Source organism: Sinocyclocheilus rhinocerous, unplaced genomic scaffold, assembly GCF_001515625.1.
Source record: "Sinocyclocheilus rhinocerous isolate Xijiao unplaced genomic scaffold, SAMN03320098_v1.1 scaffold496, whole genome shotgun sequence".
NCBI classification, from domain to species: domain Eukaryota; kingdom Metazoa; phylum Chordata; class Actinopteri; order Cypriniformes; family Cyprinidae; genus Sinocyclocheilus; species Sinocyclocheilus rhinocerous.
In genome coordinates, this window is record NW_015632471.1 from 371,211 (window position 1) to 378,888 (window position 7,678).

A 7,678-nucleotide genomic window follows, 5' to 3' on the forward strand; every position below is an offset into this window, starting at 1 on the left:
TTTTTTTTTTTTTTTTTTTTTTGATGTAAGTGCTGTAATCGGATAAAAAATACATTCCCAGTAAATTTCTTAATTTAATAATTCATATGCATATGTATTCATTTTCAACCCTTTATATGCCACTTCAGATACAACTTAGTGTAAAACTAAAATCCCCCCTTTGCTCCCTCTGGCACAGAAGTAAAACTCCATTTATGCCTACGGCTAATTTTAAATTCAATTGGGGGAAAAACTAACAGCAAGATGGCAAGTAACTGTGAAACTGCTTACTGAATGTGTCAAGTCCAAGGGACATCTCTGTTACCCAGTGTCCCAAAGTCTAGGAGGTGCAAAGTTAGTTTCTGAGATGCCCTCCCAAGAGTTTAACTTTCTCAAATACACCAACTGGTTCATGAAAAGTCAGGGAAATCCAGCCCATGATCTTAAAAATGTAATTAGCAATCTATCAAAAGAAGTTCTGCTTGACATCTCGACTCAGATCAAATTGTATGTGCGAACATACTTTCAGTAATTAATTCATTTATGAGGATCTCACTCTTGTAAACCTGGTGTTTGATGGAACGGAAGGGAATGTTTTTGTGAATATAAAATCTGCACCACTGCGGAGACTTGGAAATAATTTCAAACAGAACATTTAACCACTCAAATGCTATTTCCAATTATCTAGTAACAAGATTCTTTCAAATGATTTATTTGAAAGTGATATAATGTTACAAAAACCAGAAGATACCAACAGTGAATATTACGAGACCTTCCATACAATAGGGTCATTAATAAACCCACTGGTTATTAATTGCATCTCCATATGAAAGGGTTTAGTTTGTCACTCCTCCTTCTAGAAACTTTAAAGAGACTGAGACTTCTTTTGACAGAAGCTCTACAAAAAGCTGTAATTACTGTGGTGCAGTACTGCTGTAATTGCCAGAGTACTGTGGACATTTATGCTTTAGAGAATTTCACAGGAAATTCAGTACAAGCCAGCACATTTTCCTGAACTGTTTCCTGAATACAACAGGGAGATGCTTCACAATGTTTTCTGAACAGCAAGATGGCAAGTAACTGTGAAACTGCTTACTGAATGTGTCAAGTCCAAGGGACATCTCTGTTACCCAGTGTCCCAAAGTCTAGGAGGTGCAAAGTTAGTTTCTGAGATGCCCTCCCAAGAGTTTAACTTTCTCAAATACACCAACTGGTTCATGAAAAGTCAGGGAAATCCAGCCCATGATCTTAAAAATGTAATTAGCGATCTATCAAAAGAAGTTCTGCTTGACATCTCGACTCAGATCAAATTGTATGTGCGAACATACTTTCAGTAATTAATTCATTTATGAGGATCTCACTCTTGTAAACCTGGTGCTTGATGGAACGGAAGGGAATGTTTTTGTGAATATAAAATCTGCACCACTGCGGAGACTTGGAAATAATTTCAAACAGAACATTTAACCACTCAAATGCTATTTCCAATTATCTAGTAACAAGATTCTTTCAAATGATTTATTTGAAAGTGATTATAATGTTACAAAAACCAGAAGATACCAACAGTGAATATTACGAGACCTTCCATACAATAGGGTCATTAATAAACCCACTGGTTATTAATTGCATCTCCATATGAAAGGGTTTAGTTTGTCACTCCTCCTTCTAGAAACTTTAAAGAGACTGAGACTTCTTTTGACAGAAGCTCTACAAAAAGCTACAAAAGCTCTGTGGTAGAGACAACCATGAAACAGTCACTATACAAAAATTAAGTAAAGCAAGCTTTAGCTCCAGGGATGATGTCAACAAAGACAACAAGTGCCTACTGCATTTCAACCAAGCCAGTTAGTGGTGATGCCTGGAAAGAGTTTTGTGGGTTGCATGAGGACTCTTAGCACTGATTTGGAAATTCCAAGGTGCCGTAGGGTACATACACACTGACAACCACATATAAATGTGGGAGTTAATATTCTATATTATTGTTCTATGTATGCAATACAGTCTTGATGGTTGACAATGTTAACAATAGCAGCATTCTGTCATATTACAGCTGTAAATAAGTCTGTTAACAATTTTTGGCCAAAGTAAGATTAGCATTTGGAGACATATTATCCATCCAACAATTTTAGTAAACCGCCATAGTCAAAGGCAAAACACTCCGTACTATGTGGATTTTATGGCAATTCAGTCATCACAGGTGGCAAAATAAGTGGATTTTCAATTTTATTTATTTTTTATTTTATTATCATTATTATTTATTTAATGATGACATCTCCAAAGGAACTTTCAGCAGGTTTTATCAGATTAAGCTCACTTCTGGATACCAATTTGTCCCCAAAATATGGTTAAGTAGGTACAAGCACATAAACAAAAGACTTTTGTCCTAAGTTTGTCCATTTTGGCTTTCCATAGTCCAGTGTATGCATGTTTGTTTGTTTAGAAGTTAGCAGTTGGTTAAAAAGAGTGTTTCTAAAAAGATAGTTTCTGACATTGTGTCTTTAAAAAGTTTTGCAAGAACTGCAAGTGGTTAAACTCCAGTCTTAAAGTCTGCAAAGGCACAACTGAATAATTTATAAATGAAAATTTAAGTGAAATATGTGTTGCTTATTACATCAGAATGGAACAAAACTCTGAACACAAAGTCAACACATAGGTTTACGGGGTCCCAATAGCTGTTGCCTGCAAAATAGAAGGCTCTGGAATAATTTAAATGAGCTGGGAAAAAGCAGAATACACTACAAATCTACAAATCAGAGCATATGTATGACACTACGTATGTTGGATTTACAGAGCAGATTGTAATTTTGAAGGATTTTATTGGTGACAGAAATTACAAGACATGGCTTCTCTATTAAAATCTGTTAAGTATTCAGAGCAAAGGGCACTGAGAAACATACTGAATGACCACCCTTACGAAAAATAAGTTTATTCAAGTGTGCTATTAGCAGTGTTCGAACTATACCGTGGACTTTGGGGGAGCCCACTTGTTTTTTTTTTATAACGGGGGGGTGTTCGTGCGCTTGTCAGGGCTTACAATGACTTACAAAGATACATAACAGCTACAGCAGTACAAAATGAAAGAAATCAAGCAGAAACACACACACACACACACACACACTGTAAACACAATGAAGGTTTTCCTGAGACCAGAACGTTTTAAAATACACCATTAGGTATGGCCTTGCAAAAGGCGACCTTCACAATTTGTATTATATGTGGTCAGCACTGTATGTTTGTGCATGTAATTAGTCCCTGTTTGGACGAAAGAGTAACACAGTGTTGCCCTACACTGACCTGAACAACTGCACTCTATGCTAAAGTCAAAAGGAGAGCACAAAAGTGAGAGCTACATTGTTGAAAGCCTCTTGATGCATTGGACCAAGACCATGTCTGAACTGAACTCTTGCGATTGGTGTCGCAAGAGGCTAGACAAGTGATTGTGGCTCTCTACAAAACCCTAGTGAGCCCTACTGCCTACACAAGGAGGAGCCTTCTATCAGCAACCGAAAATGAACCTCATTAAATTACTTTAAAGAATACAATTATTTAGAAATTAATTAAATTATTATATATTTTTTAAATGTTTTAAAATGTAAAATATTGCATTGTCCACCATCTTGAATTTATTAATTCATTAATCCATTCATTTATTCATTCATTCATTTATTTGTTTGTTCAGTCTTCACAAAGCATCCTGTATATGCAATGCTGTCTTAGAGACCAGTGTGTCAGAAGGAAGAATTTGTTATTTAATTACAAAATAGCATGGCCAATGGGCTAAACATGTGCTTACTTTATTAGTGACCTGGAACTAGTACAGAGTACAATAGTATTTCCTTTTCATAACATGACATACAATGCTAAGGAGACTGACTATGAAACTATAAAGCCTCTGACCATTGCTGAATGATACTGTACATTGTATTAGCTTAACATTAATTATGGAGGACATATCAAAGGCAGGTACTCTAAAGCCTTGCATGCAATCCTTCTCTCTATAATAGTGACCATTCTGATCAAATAACAGGATGTTCTCATTTACTGTTAAAATAAAAATTATTGGTCGGTGTGAGTCACACACATAGGCGTGTGAGTTAACAAGAGAATATTTGGTTAATTTTAGATATACTAATAGATTTCAGACTGTAAAAAGAAAGTCTCATGTCAGTAAAGCAAAAATTAGTCACAATGTACAGTATGCCCATTAAGAAGGTAAAACAAGAATTTCTAAAGCTAACCAAAATAATTAGGCTATTTTTGTTGCATCGACTTATGTCAATCTTCCTGTCATTAGACATACTTATGCATTTTTATGGATTTAAGTTTCAAAATCTCGTTTTAATAATGTGATCATAATGTGTAAAATTGATCAAATGTACATATTTATTGTAATACACACATACACAGGCTCACTGGATAATTTATTAGGTACATCTGTTTAACTGCTTGTTAATACAGCCAATTTCTCTCAGCTAAGAACAGGAAACTGAGGATACAATTTGCTCGTTCACCAAAATTGAACAATACTGTAGAAGATTGGAAAAAGGTTGTCTGGTCTGATGAGTCTTGATTTTCTGCCTTGGATGGTAAGGTCAGAATTTGGCGTAAACAACATAAAAGCATGGATCCATCCTGCCTTGTAACAATGGCTCAGGCTGGTGGTTGTGGTGTAATGGTGTGTGGGATATTTTCTTGGCATATTTTGGGCCCCTTAGTACCAGTTGAGCACTGGTTTCTTGAACTTAAAAATTAGTTCATAATACTCGAATGTCCTCCACGTCACTAGATCTCAATACAATAGGATAGCATCTTTAGGATGTGGTGAAACGGGAGATTCGCATCATGAATGTGCAGCCGACAAATCTGCAGCAACTGCGTGATGCTATCACGTCAATGTGTGAATAAAATGTTTCCAGCACCTTCTTATATCTATGCTATGAAGAAATAAGGCAGTTCTCAAGGCAAAAGGGGTTCAACCCGGAACTAGCAAGGCATACCTAATAAAATGGCTGGTGAGTATATACATGCACATATATACAAATGTATATGAAATTCGATATGTCACTTTGCAGGATGTCAGCTGTCACTGTGCTCATGTCACTATTTCATGTCAACTACCAGCGTAAACAACACAGGCAGAATAGATGCATGCAAACTGTGGTTTTAGCAGTGCTGCTGATTAGACAAATTATGAATTAATTTGATGATGTGTCTGTTGTTGAGGGTTGCAGAACCGTCAAAGATGAAAAACTGCATATGGTAATGAGTGGGTACAGTCTGAGGCTGATATAAAATCCATATTGAATTGCCTATTCTAAATCAGCATCAATGAGGTTATGTTTTCCATTTTTAGTATTTGTGGTCTGTTTGGAAATCCCCAGTGGAGATGTATAGGAAGATTACACATTTTCATAACCAGCTTGGATGGAATTATGGCATTATAGGGAGCACTGTACCTAATGAGCATCACCCTGACATATGTGTCATACATGTTCACAAGATCATGCAAGCTGTTCAGAACAAGGGTGATGAAATCATACACAAGTCTGTTCATGTAACATGCCAGCTGGACAGTCCTTAGTTGTCAGGGATGTTGCAGGCGATATGAGACATCAGCAGTCTGTGCAGGCAATTCATAATTACAGAAATGTGCACCACTGGGCAGCAATTATTCAGGCATGACACTCTGGCTTGACTTCATTCAAAAAACTAATGGTTTGTAGAAGTGGGTTCTGGAGATGTGAGAAGTTAAAAATGTATGTATAAACCCAAGTCAGATGACATATTAGACATTGTTAGTGATAGCTGCCTTAACTAAGCTCTGAAATATTCAATGTAAGTCATCATAAGTGTTTTCCAATGATAGTTAATGTATAATTTCTCTAGCGAGGCTTGACAGTTTTTAAGTTTAATTCATTCTCGTCTTTTACATCTTGTCTTTTGGTATATAAGTAATAGTTCACCCAAAAAAGAAAAAAAAAAAGAAAAGAAAATTCTGTCATCATTTATTCAGCCCCATGTTTTAGATTCTTTTTATTTTTTCTTGGAGAAACAGTGAGCAAATTGTGACTGGATGATGGGAATTTTATTTTTGTAAGCTATTCCTTTAATAACTTGTATTTTGAGATCTGATACATCATCATGATCAAGTCAGAACTTGCCTGACTTTGAGAAACTGATTAGCACCAAGAAGACACGATGTGAAAGTCTTAATTGTCTACAGTTAGGCTTTGATAAGTAGTATTGGTTAGGTTAAGACAACAAACCGCTTAAATGAATAAACTCTTAGTGATAATCTGTTCATAATAACTGTCTTGTTAGCTTAAATGTTTTGTTGCAGGTGTGAGGTGCAAGACAGTTGTTTTTGTCTAGCAATACAGGGATATTACACTCAAAATTAAAAAGCATTTGCTGAAACAACCATGCCATTTAGTTTCTCTTCTACTTAGATGGTTTTTACTTTCATGACTTGTGTTTCATTTGACTTGTACCAGAGGACTCTGCGTCACAAATGCAATGTTGTACTAGGTGAGCGTTTTAGCAAGTTTACTACATCAGAAAAGCCATACATATGGAGCTGGTTATGTGATGAATATCAAAATGTATTATTTTACTAATCTTGTGCGACAATAAAAGTGTTTTGTGGTCATGACATAGTATTGCGCAAGGAACCACATAAAAAAAGCCTTTATTAACTGATAATCTGCCCTGTGATTCTAATTTGTGTGAATTAGTAGTTGCTGCTGTTTCATTGCCTCTATAGTGTTCATTTCAGATAAAAACTACACATATTTTCAATGAGCCTATACTGTTTTTTAGGGGGAACAATTTTTTTTTCTTTCTTTTAATTAAAATTACGTTTATTTTGTTATTCACTGATATTCCTGTCCAGTGAATCTATACTGTCCGTGAGTCACACAGAGTGTTATGATGCTTTGGTAGGATTGCTTTTTTGTCATTTTTGGATCTCAACAGAAGTGGTCACTTTGACCACAACATAATCCTCTCTGTTCTATGGAGAAAATAACAGCATAGTAGTAAATAATGACAGAATTTTCATTTTTGGATGAACTAAGAGTGTTAAAGTGCTTGCATTGAGTACTTGTTTACATTATAGCATCTAAAATCGTTCACCCTGCATCCCCCTCTCTTTCTCCGTCTCTTCTCAGATGACTCAGCGTAATCCCTCGGCACAACATGAGAGCAAATACTCTGAAAAGAGTCCAGGACCGTGATAAAAGGTTTTGTAAGAAAAGTTTCTTCAGTTGAACACATCTCCGTGAAAGGACTCCCAAAGATGATGCACTAAAAATAAAGTTTCAGTATTACTGAACTTTTAGTGCTACCCAGATTACTGATGCTATTTGTGTGGTTTGAAACCTAAAGCATCAAAAACGCAGGCTACACTTCCTGGTTTTAAATTGGAGGAGCACACTGAGCCGTTCTAAGGATTCTCATTAAGGTATCGTTAGGGAAATTTGTAGGAAGTCAAGCAAGGTCCACAGTCCAGCAGAATAAGAGTTTTAAAGGGGTCATATGATGCTTTTTTAAAGATCATTATTTTGTGTATTTGGTGTAACAGAATATGTTGACATGCTTTAATGTTCAAAAAACACATTATTTTTCAAATACTGTACATTATTGTAAGTCCTCTATGCCCCGCCTCTCTCAAACGCTTCGTTTTCTACAAAGCCCCCTCCTT